This window comes from Narcine bancroftii, chromosome 1 (assembly GCF_036971445.1).
Source record: "Narcine bancroftii isolate sNarBan1 chromosome 1, sNarBan1.hap1, whole genome shotgun sequence".
Lineage (NCBI taxonomy): Eukaryota > Metazoa > Chordata > Chondrichthyes > Torpediniformes > Narcinidae > Narcine > Narcine bancroftii.
This window is the reverse complement of record NC_091469.1, coordinates 374396225-374418257: the sequence shown is the minus strand read 5'-3', so window position 1 is coordinate 374418257 and position 22033 is coordinate 374396225. Positions and strand designations below refer to the sequence as shown.

Below are 22033 nucleotides of genomic sequence, written 5' to 3'. Positions count from 1 at the left end.
CTGCCCGTGTGGGTCAGGAAAGCAGTTCCAGTAGAGAGTAGATATTGGAGTAGAACTTGAGGCATGGGATGAATTGAATTTTTCTTAGTGAGGATCACTTAACTAAAAGACCTCCTTCTGTGCTGCAATATGACCAACCAAATGTATGTTTGAAGTATGTGAATTAGGGACCTACAAGCAGTTAAAATTGAACTAACAGAACCTTTGATTAGTCCAACCTAACTATTGCAAATGGATTTCCTCCTATGAAGCCATTAATATTCACTAATGAGGCAAACCTATCATGTTAAACTCCTAGAATTTTTTGGAGGCTCAAATGAAAGAAGGAACTGAATTAAGAATGTGTGGCAGATGATGTTTGTGTTCATATGCCATCATGTTGAAATAACGAGACCACACCTGAAACTGTCAACAAGCAAAGAGAAAAGCATTTATTATAGTATTATCAGGCTTAATATAGACACACAACATTGGTGACCCCGACAGGTCTAGCCAGTAGCTAGAGTCTACAACGGACGCGCTCAACAGCAACGTGCCAATGAGCCAGCCATAAATAACAGACACACTCAATGGCCAAGCTCAAATTAATTTGCTACAGAAATGCATCAACAATAAATAACGGACATGCTCGACGGACACTCTGCAAGCTCAAGCTTAAACCTCTTGCAGTAACAAGCAGTTTGCTTGCAGTAATGCTCCAATGAGCCAGGAACAAATTAAGGACCGCCTGACCCAGCTGAACTTGTCACAAGACAGGAGTTGTTGGGGCTGGTTCTGCCTACTCCCTCCAAGTGGTATTTAAGGAACTCTGTTGAGGAACAAACAAATTCAGCAGAGAGGCACAGTTTTTATAACTTTTTCTATTTCATAGACAGCCAGGTCAGGAAAATGCTCCTCTTGCAGAATGTAGTCAGGGAAGCCAAAAGTATCTGTCATCATCATCTGTGAGGTGCATCGATAAGCAACTTCTTATAAACCATGTTAGGGAATTGAAGCTGGAGTTGGATGAAGTATGGATTATTTGGGAGACTGAGAGTAATGGAAATGAGAAGGAAAGGGAATGCTATCACACCTAAGAGGCAAGGAAAATGTAACTAGATGATAGTCAGGATAGGGAAAAGGAGCAGGGCACCTCTGTGGTGTTGCCCTCAATAACACATATACCATTTTGGATACTTTTGAGGGGGACAAGTCATGGTGGTCAGGATTCTGGCACAGAGTCGGTCTCTGTGGCTAAGGGAGGGAGGAGAAAAGGCAAGCTGTAGTGATGGGGGATTCAATAGTGAGGGGAACAGATTGGAGGTTCTGTGGAAGAGAATAAGAATTCCAAATGGTTCTGTATATTGCCTCCCAGGTCCCAAGGTCCAGGATACCTCAGATTGAGGTCACAGCATTCTCAAGAGGGAGAAGTTATGGTTCATGTAGGGACAAATGACATGGATAGGAAGGGTGATGAGGTCCTGCTAAGAGAGTTCAAAGAGTTAGGTATGAAATTAAGGACAGAACCTCCAGGGTTGTGAGCTCAGGATGGCTACCTGTGCCAGGTGCTAGTGAGATTACAAATAGGAGAATAATGTGTCTTAACATTTGGCTAAGCAGATTGTGCAGGAGGGAAGGCTTCTGATTTCTGGATCATTTGGACTCTCTTCCAGGGAAGGTTTGCATCGGAACTGGAGGGGGACTAATATGCTTGTGGGAAGGTTTGCTCGTACTGCTCTGTGAGTTCAAACTAGATTTTCAGAAGAATGGGAACCAGAGTACTAGAGCAGATAGTGGAATGCAGGAAGAAAAAAAGATACTGTTAAGACTGCTTATAGAGATAGAAAATAAAGTGTTGAGCCTGGTGGAAATAATGTTCTCAGGGTGCATCTATTTAAATGTAAGGAGTATTGTTGAAAAGCCAGAAGAGGTTAGAGCGTAAATTGGCACATTGAATTATGACATTGTCGTCATTAGTGAAACTTGGTTGCAGAAGATTGGCAGCTCAATGTTCTAGGATTCTGTTTCAGATACGATAAAATGGAAGGGAGGAAAGGAGGAGGAGTGGCATTGCTCTGGTCTGTCCTGTCACAGCTGTGCTCAGACAGGACAGACCAGAGGACTCATCTACTGGGGCTATGTGGGTTGAGCTGAGGAATGAGAAGGGTTGTGTTATGGTCCACCTAATAGCAAGAATTGGAGGATCAAATCTGCAGAGATAGCAAACAGCTGCAAGAAACAAAGTTGCAACAGTAGGTGATTTTAACTTTCCACCTCAGTAAGTGCAAGGCTCTCACAGACAAAATTTTGAGAGTACAATTTGTGTTCCTGCAAGGGTTAAGGCAAAGTTAAGAAACTGTGGTTTTTGAAGGATATTTGGGATCTGCATAAGAATAAGTAAATTGTGCTGATGTTGGAGAAGGTTCAAAGGAGTTCACTATGTTTATGGCTGATATTTTATATTATATATAAAAGTGTCTTTAAAAGAGATACATTGTGGGGGGTTTAGTGTAAGTCACTTCACAAACAGACATTAACATTTCACAAAAGACATCTCATTTGAAATGCCAAACATCCAGGCTTTGAGTGTCTTTGTAAAGACAATGAAACTGCTTTGGAAGAAATTTTAAAAAGCAGGTGCAAATTGACAGTTGGGCTCAAGAGCTGATAAAAATATTTCAAAGATTGGGTTTGAAGTCTTGGGAGTGATTGTTTGGTTTTCACAAGCAGAGAGAGAGAGAGAGAGAAAAACAAGATTCTACTCTTCGAGCGAGAGAGCGAAAAGGCAGTTCTACAGTAGCTTTTGGAGACTGCAATATGGCAAGCTGGCAGGCTTGTTTGAAAACCTCATTTTAAAGATGGGTTGTGAGTTCGGAGTTCAGCCTGTTCAAGAGAAGAAATGGCTGGTTAGAGTGTTTCTCCTGAAATAAAGAAAACAAGAGGAACTCCGTGGTGACCTGGAAGAAGAGGTTATCATTTGGAAAACCCTGACAGAGCAAGTTTTTTCAGCAAGGCACTGAAGTGGGTGATCAAGAGGAATCAGTTGTGCTTGTTCAACAAGCAACAAATCTCTCTCTGAAATCAACGAGAACCTTCCAGAGCAGTAACCTATAAGCCCTAGAGCCTAGTGAAAATTCATAAATGTTAAATTCTGTGCACAATATAAGAATTGTCTGATACCAGTGAACTTGAAGGAGTAAGAAGTGAGATTGGACTGTGAATCAAAGAACTTTCCTAAACATATACACATGACATGCTCGTGCACTTAGAAAGGGGTTAAGTTAATAGTAATAAGTTAAAGTTTAATCTTGTTTTTAATGTTTAAAGAAAATTAAAAATGACTTTTGTTTAAGTACCCATTTGTCTTGGTGAATTTCTATTGCTGCTGGGTTTTAGGGTCCTCTGGGCTTGTAACAACTAGAACAATTCCAGGATTGAAAGGGGCATTTGACAGCTCTTGGCCTGTATTCATTGGCATTATAAAGCATGGCGGGGTGGGGGTGGGGGGAAGAGAAAGCTCATTGAAACATTTCAAATGTTGAAAGGCATCAACAGGGTAGATGTTGTTTCCCATGGTGGGAGAGTCTAGGACAAAAGGGCACACCTTCAGAACAGAAATGCATAGGAACTTCTTAAGCTAGAGAGTGGTATATATCTGTGGAATTTGAAGCCACATGTGGTTGCAGAGGACAGGTGTATTTAAGATAGAGATTGATAGGTTCTTGATTACCCAGGGCGTCAAAGGCTATGGGGAGAAGGCCAGGGAGTGGGGCTGAGTGGGAAATTGGATCACCTCGTGATTAAGTGGCAGGGCAGACTCGATGGGCTAATAGCCTATTTCTGCTTCAACATAATAGGTTCTTAAGGTTATGGTACAGTTGCATGAGACATTGGTGAGACCAAATTTACAGTATTGTATGCAATTTTAATGACCTAACTCTCGGAAGGATATCAATCAAACTGAAAGAGTGGGGAGAAGATTTGTTAGGATATTTCAGGAACTTGAGGGAAAGATTGAATAGGTTAGGACTTTATCCCCTGGAGCATAAAAGAATGAAGGGAGATTTGATAGAAATACACAAAATTATGATGGGTATAGATAGAGTAAATGCCAGTAGGCTTTTTTCACTGAGGTTAGATGAGCTACAAACCAGAAGACATGGGTTGAGGGTGAAAGATGAAAAGCATAGGGGGAACAATGGGGAAATTTCTTCATGGAGAGTGGTAGGAGTATGGAATGAGCTAGTAGCTGAAGTGGTCAGTTAACATTTAAGGAAAATCTGGACAGGTACATGCTTAGGAGGGGTATGGATGGCTATGGAATGGATTCAGATCAGTGGGACTGGCAGTTCAGTACAGACTAGAAGGGGAAAAGGGCCTGTAATGTTCTCTAGTTTTATTGCATCAGGAGTTCTAGAAAGGGATTGAGCTGGGGTAGAAAGAGGGTATTGTGAAGGGAAAAGAAAGCATATACCAACAAGGGAGTGACAACAACCATTTTTTTTTAATTAAAAAAAAATAACAGTAGAAGACCCCTTCGACCTATGTGACACCCAATTAGGACCAATTAACTTCCCAACCCCATATGCTCTGGTACACTCAAAGAGTTGGGAAATATACCAATAGCAAATGAGGAGCGGGACACTAGCCTAAAGACACCAAAAAGTGGAAAAGATAAAAGTGGTTTATCGGGATAGCAGCAAAAACTTTGTTTGGGTGCCAGAAGAAAGTATTCTTAATATTTGAAAATGCATTAGGCAGGAAGATTTTCCCAGGGCAATGGATGAACAAATTGGAGATGAAGAATTTGTAAACTATGATCAGGGAGGACAAGAAAACAATACAAATATCAAATGAGATGACCTTTGTATGTTGGCATGATTCACAAGGTTCAAGGTGAATACAGGGTGAAACTGAAGGAGAATTTAGTCAGAAAGAGCTTGTCCCATCTAACTGCAAATAAACAATATTAATAAACTTAGAGACCAAAATTTTACACTGTACCTGGCCTCGTCTTTCTGAATTCAAGGCTCACATTTTCTTGAGTTTGTGTCGTTCAGCCTGACGTACTCTCGAGGGAGATGATAGACTCCTATTAACCAACGGAACATATTGAACTTAATAACAAAGTGAATGCAATTTAATTGCAGAACTTTTTCTAAGATAATGCCCTTTAACATGATAGACTGGAACTTCCAAGGAGGTTGCAATATGCAATAATCTATCCAGCATCTACTGATTTTTTTTCTTAAACATATAGCACGATAACAGGCCCTTCCAGCCTACAAGCCAATGCCCTCCAAAAACACCAATTGACCTGCAATCCCTGTATGTTTTTGAAGGATGGGAGGAAACCAGAACAATTGGAGAAAATTCACAGATACAGGGAGAATGTACAAACTCTTTCCAGACAGCACCTATTAACCTGCACTCCTCCCCTATCCCTAAATCTTCTCTCCTTCCTAAACCTTTTTTATTCAGGTCCATATCTGCTTTTTGCTTATACCTTGACGAAGAGCTCAGGCCCAAAACATTGGCTACCCTTTACTTCCTATAGTTGCTGTATGACCTACTAAATTTCTCCCGTACTTTTGAGTATTGCCAGAGCCTTGGTGCATGTTCTGACACCATGAGAAACTGGACAAACCAGATAAAGGGTAAAATGAGAGACTAGCAATAAGATGTTCAAAAATAAACAATCTTGTATGGAGTCATTTTATGCCCATAGTAATCAAGAGATTCCCTTGTCACAGATTTAAATAAGTAAGACACATTAAACTAATGGCAAAAGTATATCCAGAGGTGAGACTGTTAGTTTATGGGGAGAGATTGAATCGCATGAGATTTTACTCACTGGAATTATAAGCACAGAACCATAGAACATTACAGCACAGAAACTGGCACTTCAACCCATCTAGCCAATGACCTGCACTAGACCATGGTCCTCTATACTCCTCCCATCTATGTACCTATCTAAATTTTTCAGATTGTAAAATGGAGCCCTCATTTACTTCAGCTGACAACTCATTTCACATTCAGAAGAACGAGAGAGATTTTTTAATAGAAATATCTAAAATTATCCAATGGATAGATAATAGATTCAGGAAAGATGTTTCAACTGGTAGAGGGGATTAGAACTAGGGGACATAGCCTCAAGATTTGGTGGGGGAAGGGGGTTAGATTTAGGACAGAGATAAAGAGGAACTGCTTTTCCCAGACAATGATGAAGCTGTGGAATTCTCTGCCCAAGGAAGCAGTAGAGGCTACCTTATTAAATATATTTAAGACACAGGTAGATAGATTTTTACATAATAGGTGAATTAAGGGTTATGATGAAAAGGGAGGCAGGTGGAGTGGAGTTCAGCAACAAATCCGCTATGATCTTATTGAACAGGAAAACAGATTCAATGGTCCAGATGGCCAACTCCTGATCCCATTTCTGATGTTTTTATGTAGCAAGACAAAAACACAAAAAACCCCAGATAAAGGAAATGGACTCAAATCTCTGGTCTTAGACCCCTCTGCCTATCTGTGCCTCTCATAATCTTGCATACCTATTTCTGCTCCCACCTCAGTTCCAAGGAAAATAAACACAGTTTATCCATCCTCTCCTCATAACTGAGGCAATCTATCCTAGGCAACAACCTGCTTAATCTCTTCTGCCCCCTCTCCAATGCAATCACATCCTTACTCTATTGGTGACCAGAGTGGTACACAATACTCTAGCTGTAGTTGAAATGAAGACCTTCTGATTTTAAATAAATTCAAGTAAAAGTTTGCTCTGAGGTAAAACACGAGAAGAAGTAGGGATTCAAAGAGATGGAGAGTGTGAGAAGATGAGGTGTTGGAACTCCTTGAACTTGAATCATTCAAATATTGCGGTCTGGTGCTTAAATTAATCTAGTGGAATGCTCACCACTATGTTGCACTGAGTACTGTAACCAAAGCTGGGCATAATCCTCAGCAAGGTTATATTGAATACTATGCAGAGTGGATTTACCACAATTGTATTTGAGTTAACTTTCAAGAAGAACCTACACAAAACCTAGCTTGTATCATTCAGAACAGAAAGTTATGGCGTGTTGAAGTTTTCTAGTAATTAAGGGGAACTGAAATGTTGGATAAAGAGAAAGATTTCTGCTGGTAGGAGAATCTGAGACTGAGGAACAGAATCTAAAAGTTAGAGGAGAAAAGTTAGGAAATGCTTCTGCATAGAAATATGAAAACTGGCAGCAGATGTCAACAGATGCTTGGCTAATTCTGATTGTATATTTTTGATGTTCAACAATAAAGAATATGAAGAAAAGGCACATGGATGGATTTAGTTCTCAGATCATTTACAACTTCCACACCCTTTCAAGTATATAAATCAATATAATTTTGAGTAACAATTTTTTCATTAACTAGCAGGGTAAAAATAAAACATGGGAAGGAAATGTTTTATGTCTCATTTCTACAGCTTGTTTTCTTTTCACATTGAAGATAAACAAGAATACATACAGCAAAGTAAGGAAGCAGAAAAGTATTTTGTTAAAAGTATGAGCAGTTTCAAACCAATACCCAAAATACAATTGGCTGGCTCAGATCAGAGGACATTTCATTTTTTTTTTACAGTTAGATCAAGATCAAACACTAAATTTAAACCCTCTTTCACACAATTTTCAAGTTCACTTACTAGAGCCACAAATACTGCAGTTATGAAGAATATTGTTTTTACACTGACATTTGCAAAATGCTTTGTATAACGTTAGATCACAGAAAATACATAGCTCAGTCACTTAATGTGTCACTTTAATGTCACTTAATAATCACTAATATTACCTCCGGAATGAAGCAATATTTTATGCTTAATGATACAAGAGCATACAAATAAAACATTGTTCTGGGAATTGTAAAGTGTATAATTATTGATGTAACATCATTACAATAATTGGCTTACAATCAATTTCAGATCTGTCAACATCCTCCACTTTCTTACCCATCCTCCTCATGGCTATCATCCATCAGTTTCAGGTTTTGAATTTGGCCAAAACAGAAACACCTCAGGATAAACTTCATCCACTCCTGAGGGATTTTTTTAAAAATTGTTCATTCATGGGATTCTGTCAATGGTTTTAATTGCCCATCTCGGAAGAAAGTGGCACCTGAGCCTCCTGATTCGTCTCCTGCGCTGTCCTAGATTGGCTGATCTCCAACAGCACAAAACATTCTTTTGTGAGGTTGGTTTACACCAATTAACCCCTTTCCTCTTGATGCCCAGAAAACAGTGATGCCATTGTTGATCAAATGCTATCCTGATAACTTGGACTGATGCTTTTATCTCAATAAATTCCTATCCTTGCATTGAAGGTTAACTCTTCTTCTTTGGCTTGGCTTCGCGGGCGAAGATTTATGGAGGGGTAATGTCCACGTCACCTGCAGGCTCGTTTGTGGCTGACAAGTCTGATGCGGGACAGGCAGACACGGTTGCAAGGGAAAATTGGTGGGTTGGGGTTGGGTTTTTCCTCCTTTGTCTTTTGTCAGTGAAGTGGGCTCTGCGGTCTTCTTCAAAGGAGGTTGCTGCCCGCCGAACTGTGAGGCGCCAAGATGCACGGTTGGAGGCGATATCAGCCCAATGGCGGTGGTCAATGTGGCAGGCACCAAGAGATTTCTTTAGGCAGTCCTTGTACCTCTTCTTTGGTGCACCTCTGTCTCGGTGGCCAGTGGGGAGCTCGCCATAGAACACGATCTTGGGAAGGCGATGGTCCTCCATTCTGGAGACGTGACCTACCCAGCGCAGTTGGATCTTCAGCAGCGTGGATTTGATGCTGTCGGCCTCTGCCATCTCGAGAACTTCGATGTTGGTGATGAAGTCGCTCCAATGAATGTTGAGGATGGAGCGGAGACAACGCTGGTGGAAGCGTTCTAGGAGCCGTAGGTGATGCCGGTAGAGGACCCATGATTCGGAGCCGAACAGGAGTGCGGGTATGACAACGGCTCTGTATACGCTAATCTTTGTGAGGTTTTTCAGTTGGTTGTTTTTCCAGACTCTTTTGTGTAGTCTTCCAAAGGCGCTATTTGCTTTGGCGAGTCTGTTGTCTATCTCATTGTCGATCCTAGCATCCGATGAAATGGTGCAGCCGAGATAGGTAAACTGGTTGACCGTTTTGAGTTTTGTGTGCCCAATGGAGATGTTGGGGGGCTGGTAGTCATGGTGGGGAGCTGGCTGATGGAGGACCTCAGTTTTCTTCAGGCTGACTTCCAGGCCAAACATTTTGGCAGTTTCCGCAAAACAGGACGTCAAGCGCTGAAGAGCTGGCTCTGAATGGGCAACTAAAGCGGCATCGTCTGCAAAGAGTAGCTCACGGACAAGTTGCTCTTGTGTCTTGGTGTGAGCTTGCAGGCGCCTCAGATTGAAGAGACTGCCATCCGTGCGGTATCGGATGTAAACAGCGTCTTCATTGTTGTGGTCTTTCATGGCTTGTTTCATCATCACGCTGAAGAAGATTGAAAAGAGGGTTGGTGCGAGAACGCAGCCTTGCTTCTCGCCATTGTTAATTCTCCAAATAGAATAATACCTCGTGTCGCCGAAAATGTTCTCCCAGAATCACAGTGCGGCTTTCGCGCAAACAGAGGAACTACTGACATGGTCTTTGCCCTCAGACAGCTCCAAGAAAAGTGCAGAGAACAAAACAAAGGACTCTACATCACCTTTGTTGACCTCACCAAAGCCTTCGACACCGTGAGTAGGAAAGGGCTTTGGCAAATACTAGAGCGCCATGGATGCCCCCCAAAGTTCCTCAACATGGTTATCCAACTGCACGAAAACCAACAAGGTCGGGTCAGATACAGCAATGAGCTCTCTGAACCCTTCTCCATTAACAATGGCGTGAAGCAAGGCTGCGTTCTCGCACCAACCTGAAGGTTAACTAATAGACAGCAAAATTTTATGATTTGAAATAGACATGAATTATAAGAAAATCATATGTCACTGATTCGTACCTTATGAATTTGAATGGACTCCAAACATTCCCATTTCTTGGTGTTCCACACATAAATAAGTCCATCTTCTGCTCCACTAGGTAAATATGTATTCCCAATGAATTCCAACAGGTTATTGTACCTTCAAATAAGATAGGGCAAAATTAGTTCAATGCTAATCACAGTGTCCTTTACCAGTATCTTGCATGAAACATGTTCCATTTTTGAATTGAAATAAATACTTTGTTGGAAAATCATTCAAATTAAAGATTTAATATTCCCAAAATTTACCACCCATTGCTGTTAGCTCTCAGGCTCATTGAAAGCAACTTGACCACACTTAAAAGTTCCACAGGACATTCCTCATTTCAAATGTTGTATATAGATTTTGATTGCACAAGTTAATGCTTGGGTATGATCATTTAATTATGTAATTTCATACAATGTTGTATTGATGTTAGATAAACCATATTTATACTGTCTTGGGAGTGTGATTCAGTTCTGTTGGAGAAATAATTTGCCAGAATTCAACCAGTTTGTTTTAAAATCTAGTGTGAGACTTGTCTTGGGAAAAAAATTGGATGGCACAGTTAGTGTTACAGCACCAGTGATCACAACTGGGGTTTGAATCCCGCACTGTCTGTAGGGAGTTTGTATGTTCTCCGTGTCTGCATGGGTTTACCTTGGGGGCTCCAGTTTCCTCCTACTATTCAAAACATTCCACAGGTTGTAGGGGTCAATTGGGTGTAATTGGGAAGCACGGGCTCATGGGCCGAAATGACCTGTTACCTTACTGTATGTCTTAGTATTAAAAAATTAAAAGCAATCTAGAATACCACATTCAGAGGAAAGCATTAATATAATTAGGAACCTCAGGTCCAGAAGAGAAAGAGACAACTTGTATTCTTGTTTTTAATTGGTACCGAATAACTGGTGCTACCAAATTCACTTCTGTGATGAGCCTCAAGGCCAGAACTGACTCAGATTGCCGAGTTCCAATCCACAACTCCTGGCAACATTGAGCTTGTAGTGGCACTATGGCGGCACTACAACTCCCAGAAGGCATCAAACCAGCCAAGTGTTGTCAGTGCATGATGACGTCAGTGTGTGTCGGGCACGTGATTCGGGCTTTTAAAAGGTTGCGCACGTTCTGAACTGTAAATCCATTTGATTCACTGAAGAAGAACCTTGTGGAGGTCACACTGTGATTCCAGTGGCCACAATTGGTAACCCCGATGAGTCCAAAAACGTATTTTTGGATAAACATGGACTCTGCAGCCGTTGCTGTGAAGCTGTCACCTTTCTGGACAGCTGAGCCTGAACTGTGGTTCCAAGAGGCTGAAGCACAATTTCACCTTCGCAAACTCATTATTACCATCTTGTCAGTGCTGCTAAGAGGGTCAGCAACTTCCTACGGGATCCACCACATTCCAGAAAGTATGATGCTTTAAAAGCATCTTTGTTACGGATATATATGTCCTGTTGGGAAAGAACAGCCAAACTGCTACACCTCGATGGGTTGGAAGACTGTGCCCCTTCAGAACTAATGGACGAAATGCAATTCCTGGCATCTGGTGAAAATTCCAATCTGCTATTTGAGCAGCTCTTTTTAGAACGAATGCCAGATGATATATGGCTCTTGTTATCCATGTGTTCATTCGAAGACCCAAGAACTGTAGCAGCAGAGGCAGACATTCTATGGCTGGCTAAAAAGGATAACAAGTCTGCGCAATCAACCCCTCCACTCTTGACCCCATGCCACACTCTAATGCTCAATACACAGCACTCCCTACAAACAAACAACGCCCCAAAATGGACAGGCAACCTGCAGAAATCTCATCTTGGTGTTAATATCATAGGCGTTGGGGAGTAAATGCCCGCAAGTGCCTTCCACCCTGCTTGTTTGCAAAAAAACGCTCAGGCCAACCACCAGCAAGGGCTGCAGCAGTTGGTGAAAAACCTGGGACCAACTGTCCCAGCAAAAATTTCTGGTGGACACAGGTTGAGAAGTTAGTGTATTTCCACCCACCAGTTTTGACACACACCATCCTACCCTGGACCTGCAACTACAAGCAGTTAACAATTCCAACATTCCGACCTCCACCAGGAAGATGAATGTCAAGTTTGAGAATCATCTCTACACTTAGCCATTTATTATAGCAGCAGTATCCTGACCTTATCTTGGTGCAGATTTTCTTTGGGTTCATTCATTCCTCGTCAACTTAAAAGGGCATTGGCTAATAAACAAAACTACTTTTCAGGCCATTCCTCTGGCAGATGCCTATACCCCTGCTCTGCACCTTCAAACATTAAGTAAACCAGTGGATGAATTCTCCAAACTGTTGGAAGATTTCCCTGAAATTAATACTCTCCAATTTTCCACCTCCACTGCAAAGCACGGTGTTACTCACTGCATTTGTATTAAGGGCCCACCTATCCATGCAAAAACGTGTCACTTGCCACCAGAGAAATTGCATTTAGCTAAGTACAAGTTTCCCAAGATGGAGGAACTAGACAAAATTCGTTGGTCAGACAGCCCCTGGTCATCCCCATTATACATGGTCCCAAAACACAATGGAGGTTGATGACCATGTGGAGTTAACAGGTGGCTTAACGTCACCACCATTCTGGGTCGTTATCCCATACCTCATTCAGGATTTCTCAGCTAATTTGCATGGAGCAAAAATTTTCTCCAAAATAGACGGTGCATGGCTATCACCAAGTACTGGTAGTGCTGGAAGACATTCCAAAAACAGCAATAATTACCCCGTTTGGGTTGTTTGAATTTTTAAGAATGCCTAAAGAATGCTGCTCAATCGTTTCAACGGATGATGTAAGCTTTAGGATGTGATACGCCCAATGACTTCATTTACCTCAACGACATTTTATTGGCCAGTGGGACCAAGGAGGAACATTTACATACACTTTTTATCAGTCTTCAAGAATTTGAATTGACAATTAATCCCGATAAATGCATTTTTGGACATGAAATTATTGATTTTTGGGGGCAAAGAATTACTCCGGAGGGCATGACCCCACTACCATCCAAAATTTGAGACCATTACCAATTACTCAAAATCTGCTATTGTTATAAAAGCCTTGAGAAATTCTTAGGAATGGTGAATTTTTATTGTTGGTTTCTTTCGGGAACAGCTCAGATCATGAAGCCCCTTTCTGATTTACTGTCATGAAATAAAAACTATCCATTGAAGAGGTAAACAACACCTTCTTGAAGACAAAAAATTGCTGACTCATGCCATTATGCTCAGCTACCCAATTTTAAATGCAGCCACTGCCCTCTCCACAGATGCTTCCAATATGGTCGTAGGAGGTACACTTCATCAATATGTCAATGGTCAATGGAAATGGTTAGCATTCTTCAACTGCCATCTTTGTGAAGCAGACAAGAAATACAATGCTTTTTATAATGAGTTTTTGGCCATTTACTTGTCTATTTGACATTTCCGTTTTTTTTTGGAGGGCAGAGAATTTCTATGTACGCTGACCACAAGCCCTTAACATTTGCATTTTCCAAGGTCGTAGATCGACAACAACAGCATTTCATTTCAGAATTTTCCACAAAAATAATACATATTTCCAGAAAAGACGATGTAGTAGCTGATGCACTGTCCCGTTCTACTCAACTCGGGGTTTCATCCATAGATCAAGGTATTGACTACACAGCTTTTGCCGCGGCCCAAGAACACGACCATGAAACGAAAGCTTATCGGACTGCAATCACAAACCTGCAATTGGACTTCATGGCTAACTACTTCTCTATGATATATCAACGGGACGCCCAAGCCCAGTCGTTCCATCATCATTGAAACGTCGAATATTTCAACATTGTGCATGGTCTCTCACATCCATCAATTAGATCAACCATTCATATGGTTTCCAACAGGTTCATGTGGCATGGTCTTAAAAAAAGATGTTACACAAATGGCGAGGTCATGCATTGCCTGCCTGAAAGCAGAAGTTCAGCGACATACTAAGGCACCACTGCAGTCCTTCCCAGCAGTTACTCGTTGTTTTACTCAAGTCCATGTGGACATTGTTGATCTGCTTCCAGTTTCAAGAGAATACAGTTACCTTTTTATGGTAATAGACAGGGTTACTCAATGGCCCAAGGTCGTCCCTATGGTAAATGCTATTACAGACACTTGTGCTCGGGCATTCCTCAATTTCTGGGTATCTCGTTTTGGTTTACCAGTGAAATGTTGCTTCAGATAGAGGACCACAATTTACTTCCTCGATGTGGACAGCCTTACTCGGTATAAATCATCATACAAATGCCTATCATCCCCAGGCTAATGGAATGGTGGAAAGATTTCATCGACATCTTAAGTCGGCCTTGATGGCTCGGTTAGATGGCTTGAACTGGGCTGATGAGCTGCACAAGATATTATTGGGTATTAGAACAACTCCAAAGGAGCACTTCCAAGCTTCCTCTGCTGAGCTTGTGTATGGCGCACTGTTGGTGGTCCCAGGGGAGTTTGTCCCCTACTATTCCAACTCCAACGATGATTCTAAGGAATTGTTGACCAGGCTAAGGGAGACCATAGGAAAGTTGACCCCTATACCAACATATTTGCATGGAGAATACTCTTCCTTCATGCCCGAAGACCTCAAAAACTGTGAATATGTCTTAGTCTGTAGGTGAACAGTTGGTCAACCTTTCTAGATGCCTTATGAAGGACCTTATACAATACTCAAACTAGGTCGACCTGGGAAGCCATAGTTTTTCACTATTGACAGGCTTATATGGACAAGTCTTCCCCAATGCAGCAGCCAACAGTCTGTCACAGAATTGACCACCTAAAGGACAAGCAAACCTTTCTGCCAGTTCTGGGTGGGGCTTTAGCAACGCTATTGTTGAACCGGCCACGTGATGTCAGTGCATGATGAAGTCAACGGATGTCGGGTGCGTGATTTGGGCTTTTAAAAAGTTACGTGTTCTGAACAGTAAATCCATTTGATTCACTGAAGAAACACCTTGTGTGGCTATTTCATCATGCCCACTGCAAATCCAATGGCGACAAGCTCACATCTAAACTTTTGATGAAATAATAACCATTTCGGTGCAAGGTATGGAGAGTTCAAAGGGATGCAAAATAAAAAAAGACCCATGGAAAAGAAGGCATGACGATTTAAACTTTTAACACAAATTAAAAATTATATAGTCTACCAGAAGCTTCATGAAGAATATTCTATTGGTTGAATTAATTTAATAAATTGATGCATGGAAGACACTTGCAGGAAGGGCAAATACTGTATTACAGAGAACTCCAGGATGTTTTATGGTCAGAACAACCATCAGTGGAGTAAGTGTCATCAGCTGGAGGAAATCAAGGTCCTGATTTTGGAGATTTAGCAACAGTTGGTGTCACTAAAACCCACATGTGATGCCGAGTACTTCATGGATAGCATTCCTCAAGATGAGGTTGCCTTGCAGCACAAAGGAGTGCAAGCAAAGTGAATTGAAGACCATCAGATATAGGAGTAAGAGCAGGCAACCAATTCAGGACTGCACTCCTACCCCTGCCTAGTATTTAGATCGGAGTACAGATAGGGGAGAGCTTGCCCTGGGGTTTGCAGCGACAGCATCATGGGTGACTCAATTGTATAGAGAAAACATGAGTATAATAGCAATAGAGAATTCTACAGAGGAGCAGACAGGCCTTTCAGTGGTTTGTAAGTGATTCTTGGATTTAATCCTGCCACAGTCAAGGATATTACAAATGCAGAACATAGTTCACAATTGCACCAATGATAAAGGAAGAAGAAAAAAGTTAGGAAACCATTTAAGAAGCAGAATTTCAAAGTTGTTCACTTTCAGATGATTTCTTGAGCCAATGAGTATAAAACTAGAAGGATAATGTAGATAAGGGTGCAGGTGAACACCTGGCAGACAAGGGAGAGTGTTGGGTTTATGAGGCATTGCGAAGTGTGAATTCTATACAAACTGCATCTCAGCAGAGGTAGGATCATTGTTCTTACGTTAGGTGTTAGAAAGGTTTTAATTAATTTGGCAAGAAGGGGAAAAAGGTGCATAACGGAAAGAAAAGGTTTTACTGAATAAAATAGCATAAAGGATCCTGGGCTTTATGGCAGAGGGAGATCAGTTCAAGTGGTAAATCAGCATCTTGTTCAATATGAGAATGAATTACTGAATGACTTCCTGTAACTGCCCAAAAAAATCATTTACCATAATCAAAAATTTTAAATGTTCAGTGTATCATTAGACTATTCATCATCTTTCAGACTCTCTGGGAAGTGATTTACTAATAAGTAAGCAAGCTCAGACAGCAAAGTCCTCCTCAGCGACAAGATCTCCATCCTCAACTGATGGTCGGAACACTTCCAATCTCTTTTCAGTGCCAACTGCTCAGTCCAAGAATCCGCCCTGCTTCAGCTCCCTCAAAAGCCCTTAAGGCTAGAGCTGGATGAGGTCCTCACCCGGGAAGAGACATATAAGGCAATTGAACAACTGAAAAGTGGCAAAGCAGCAGGTATGGATGGAACCCCCCCAGAGGTCTGGAAGGCTGGCGGCAAAACTCTACATGCCAAACTGCATGAGTTTTTCAAGCACTGGTGGGATCAAGGAAAGCTGCCTCAGGACCTTTGTGATGCCATCATCATCACCCTGTAAAAAAACAAAGGAGAGAAATCAGACTGCTCAAACTACAGGGGAATCACGCTGCTCTCCATTGCAAGCAAAATCTTTGCTAGGATTCTCCTAAATAGAATAATACCTAGTGTCGCCGAAAATGTTCTCCCAGAATCACAGTGCGGCTTTCGCGCAAACAGAGGAACTACTGACATGGTTTTTGCCGTCAGACAGCTCCAAGAAAAGTGCAGAGAACAAAACAAAGGACTCTACATCACCTTTGTTGACCTCACCAAAGCCTTCGACACCATGAGTAGGAAAGGGCTTTGGCAAATACTAGAGCGCCTTGGATGCCCCCCAAAGTTCCTCAACATGGTTATCCAACTGCACGAAAACCAACAAGGTCGAGTCAGATACAGCAATGAGCTCTCTGAACCCTTCTCCATTAACAATGGCGTGAAGCAAGGCTGCGTTCTCACACCAACCCTCTTTTCAATCTTCTTCAGCATGATGATGAAACAAGCCATGAAAGACCAGAACAATGAAGACGCTGTTTACATCCGGTACCGCACGGATGGCAGTCTCTTCAATCTGAGGCGCCTGCAAGCTCACACCAAGACACAAGAGCAACTTGTCCGTGAACTACTCTTTGCAGACGATGCCGCTTTAGTTGCCCATTCAGAGCCAGCTCTTCAGCGCTTGATGTCCTGTTTTGCGGAAACTGCCAAAATGTTTGGCCTGGAAGTCAGCCTCAAGAAATCTGAGGTCCTCCATCAGCCAGCTCCCCACCATGACTACCAGCCCCCCCACATCTCCATTGGGCACACAAAACTCAAAACGGTCAACCAGTTTACCTATCTCGGCTGCACCATTTCATCGGATGCAAGGATCGACAACGAGATAGACAACAGACTCGCCAAGGCAAATAGCGCCTTTGGAAGACTACACAAAAGAGTCTGGAAAAACAACCAACTGAAATACCTCACAAAGATGAGCATATACAGAGCCACTGTCATACCCACACTCCTGTTCGGCTCCGAATCATGGGTCCTTTACCGGCATCACCTATGGCTCCTAGAACGCTTCCACCAGCGTTGTCTCCGCTCCATCCTCAACATTCATTGGAGCGACTTCATCTCCAACATCGAAGTACTCGAGTTGGCAGAGGCCGACAGCATCGAATCCACGCTGCTGAAGATCAAACTGCGCTGGGTAGGTCACGTCTTCAGAATGGAGGACCATCGCCTTCCCAAGATCATGTTATATGCCGAGCTCTCTACTAGCCACCGAGACAGAGGTGCACCAAAGAAGAAGTACAAGGACTGCCTAAAGAAAGTTCTTTGTGCCTGCCACATTGACCACCGCCAGTGGGCTGATATCGCCTCAAACCATGCATTTTGGCGCCTCACAGTTCAGCGGGCAGCAACCTCCTTTGAAGAAGACCACAGAGCCCACCTCACTGACAAAAGATAAAGGAGGAAAAACCCAACACCAACCAACCAATTTTCCCTTGCAACCGTGTCTGCCTGTCCCGCATCGGACTTGTCAGCCACAAACAAGCCTGCAGCTGACATGGACTTTACCCCTCCATAAATCTTCGTCCGCGAAGCCAAGCCAAAGAAAAAGCAAACTCAAAATGTCACCACCTTTGCTGTGAAATTCTTCCCCTTCCCTCATGTACACCAGGTTGTTTTCTAACTCAGATTTTTCTCCACTGGGAATAGGCTGGCAACAACCCCAGACTCCCTCATGTTGACGAGACATCCTGCTTTCTGTAGGGATTTCATTCTATTCTCCAAGTTTCCCCTCCTCCCTGCCTGTGTTCTCACAACACCACCTTCCACAATCATGTCTGCCTTTTCTGTCCACCTTGGTTGAAAGGGGTCTCAACCACTTTTGTTTCATGTCTATTATTGTGTTTTTATCCCTCTCCACCCACCAAGATGGACAAGATTCCCCTGTAGTTTTAAGGCTTTTGAAGAATAAAGTCTCCGGGACCAGACGGGATCTTCCCCAGGACATTGAGAGAAGTGAAGGAGGAAATAGCAGAGGCTCTGGCGGTAATTTTCCAAATGTCATTAGATATGGAGATAGTGCCGGAGGATTGGCGCATTGCGCATGTGGTTCCGTTATTTAAAAAGGGTTCAAGGAGGAAGCCTGGCAACTATCGGCCTGTAAGTTTGACGTCTGTGGTAGGTAAATTAATGGAGAAAATTCTTAGAGATAGTACTTATAAACATCTGGATAGACAGGGTCTGATCAGGAGCACTCAACATGGATTTGTGGGAGGAAGGTCATGTTTGACCAATCTGATTGAATTTTTTGAAGAGGTGACTAGGAATGTGGATGAGGGTAGCGCAGTGGATGTTGTCTATATGGACTTCAGTAAGGCCTTCGATAAGGTACCACATGGAAGGTTAGTTAGGAAGGTGCAGTCTTTAGGTATAAATTTTAAGATAGTCAAATGGATTGAACATTGGCTGAAAGGGAGAGGCCAGAGAGTGGTAGTGGATAATTGTCTGTCAGGTTGGGGGCCGGTGACCAGTGGTGTGCCTCAAGAATCTGTATTGGGCCCATTGTTGTTCGTTATATACATTAATGATCTAGATGATGGGGTGGTGAATTGGATTAGTAAATATGCAGACGATACTAAGATAGGTGGAATAGTGGATAATGAAGAAGGTTTTCAAGGATTGCAGAGGGATTTGGGCTGCTTAGAAAAGTGGGCTGAAAAATGGCAGATGGAATTTAATGCTGATAAGTGTGAGGTGCTTCATTTTGGTAAGAAGAATCAGAATAGGACATATGTGGTAAATGGGAGAGCATTGAGGAATACAGAAGAGCAGAAAGATTTAGGAGTAACGGTACATCGTTCCCTGAAGGTAGAAACTCACGTGAATAGGGTGGTGAAGAAGGCTTTTAGTATGCTGGCCTTTATCAATCATTGCATGGAATATAGGAGTTGGGAGGTGATGTTGAGATTGTATAAGACGTTGGTGCGGCCTAATTTGGAGTTCTGTGTGCAGTTCTGGTCGCCTAATTATAGGAAGGATATAAACAGAGTGGAGAGAGTGCAGAGAAGGTTTACCAGAATGTTGCCTGGGTTTAAGCATCTGGAGTATGGGGAGAGATTGGACAGATTGGGTCTTTATTCTTTGGAGCGTAGAAGGTTGAGAGGGGATTTGATAGAAGTATTTAAGATTATGAAAGGGATAGACAGAATGGATGTGGATAGACTATTTCCATTAAGAGGAGGAAAGTTTAAAACAAGAGGACATGAGTTAAGAATTAAGGGGCAGAGGTTTAGAGGTAACATGAGGGGGAACTTCTTTACTCAGAGAGTGGTAGCTGTGTGGAATCATCTTCCGGGAGAAATAGTGGCGGCGGAGTCAATTGCATTATTTAAGAAAAGGTTGGACAGGTATATGGATGAGAAGAAGATGGAGGGTTATGGGCATTGTGCAGGGAGGTGGGACTAGAAAGGGGTGTTTGGTTCGGTGCGGACTAGAAGGGCCTAATGGCCTGTTTCCGTGCTGTAATTGTTATGTTATGTTTATATGTTATGTTATGTATTCAACATCACCCCAATCTCCACTCTCAATAGATAATGCTCCAGTTTCAGAAATTTTCAATGTAATACCATTACTGAACACATCTTCCCATCCCTTTTCTGTATTACAATGGGACTGTTCTTTCCAGAACACTTTGCTATGATTTCCACCCATACCCTTACCCTCTCAATGCAACTCCAAGAGATACAACACCTACCTCTTCCCCTCATCCTGGACCCAAAAACTCTTCCCAGTTGATGCAGTAATTTGTATACTTTTTCATCTTGAGGACACAACATCTGGTGCTCATGATGCAATCTCCTCTACTATGCAGTTATTGAAACGATATCTCCCCTCTTCTAAAGAATTATTTTCCTCAGCAAGTTTAAGATTAAATTCTTTGAAGCATAGGGAGTACTCAATAACCTTCTAATTTTTCTCCTGAAAATATTAAACAAATGCCTTGGATGCTGGAACCCAAATGCTAGCTACATATTTCACCATTAGTGAACTTTAATTTCAACGTATATGACAACTAATGCAATTACAACACAATTTCATTAGCTTTGCAAAGCGGGTGTTCTGTTACATGAGAAGACCTGTTGTAACCTACAACAGGGCCTTTCTACAAGGAAGCCCACACACAAACCTTTTTATATGGTATAATTTCCCATTTTACAGCCTGTTAGTGACTATTCACATGACTTGTAATCTACAGACTTCAGCAAACATCAAGCATGAGTTTCAAGAACAGCAAGACCTTGGTTCTCACATCTTGCAGCTGCGCTACTAAAAGAAATCACTTTCTTTAACAGACTCTAGTATTTTCCCATAAAAGCATTCTTTTTAAGCCTTCTCTTGTTGCTGAAATTTATAGAAAGTAAAGAAGCAAATCTGTACAATCTATCACTTCCAGCATATTTGATGGATGCCATTAAAGAACAAAGATTATTTTAAGGGAGGGTGCAGCTCAGTATTTTTTTTATGATTAAGACTTTGGGTTCAACCTTTGGTATTTCAATTTGCGCAGTTTTGGTCACCCAGGGAGAATAAAAGATGTCATTAACAGGAAGGAGTGCAGAAAAGATTCAAAAGGATGACCTGCATCACTTGGAAGCTCACCATCCTCCTGAAATGGCGACTCCCTACTCCCAGAATTCAGCCCATTGAACTGCTGTCAATGAGACTGGGAGGAAGCCTCAAATCAGCCTCCTTTCTCCTCCTCGAGCAGGAACCTGCTCTTTCAACAAATGCCCAAGTGTCCGAGACATCGATGAGTATACATGGGAATGATGTACTTTGCAGAGTGCTTGTACTGGACACAGGATGTCTATCCTACGAATGTGACACCTGAAGTCCACTGTGCGTGGGACGCCTTTACAGCGTGGGTAACCTGTACAAAGTTTACCTTTATTGTACATGCGAGAGTAGTGCATACCTGGATGTACTGTGTAAGGGAAGTCTCAAACCTCACTGAATATGTAACGCCTGTGCAGTATATACCTGATGTACTGTGTATGGAACGCCTTTACTGTGTGGGTATATTGCACAAAGTATACCTTACTGTGCAGGATATACCTGGACTGTGTATGGGACGCCAGTACATTGTGGTAAAGGACACACATGTATTGGATGCCGAGCTGGACTGTTCACAAAACAAACCCTCTCACTGCTCCGGGAAATCCCTGACAATAAAATTGTCACAGACTCACCTCCCTCCAGCACTTTATCCGGTAACCGAACAGAATCTGCTGGTAACAGCCCCCGACCAGCACAAGCTGCCGACCCACCGACTCCATGGAACCGATCATACACTCTGGAAAGACCCACTGCCACTTTGTCGAGGAAATGTGACGTCAGGTGCTGCCCCTTCTGGGATCCTAATGGAGCCGATTATTTTATTTGACGTTTCGGACCAACATTAATCCCGAAA

General features: G+C 42.3%; 1 long non-coding RNA gene across 1 annotated transcript; it reads right to left on the bottom strand.

Moving 5' to 3' along the window:
* Window positions 1-410: 410 nt before the first annotated feature.
* Window positions 411-21937, bottom strand: LOC138751265 (uncharacterized). The gene is made up of 4 exons (XR_011349788.1): window positions 21813-21937; window positions 9961-10081; window positions 4984-5071; window positions 411-808 (listed from the first exon to the last, which is right to left on the bottom strand). It is a non-coding gene; the product is annotated as an uncharacterized lncRNA (long non-coding RNA).
* Window positions 21938-22033: the final 96 nt, after the last annotated feature.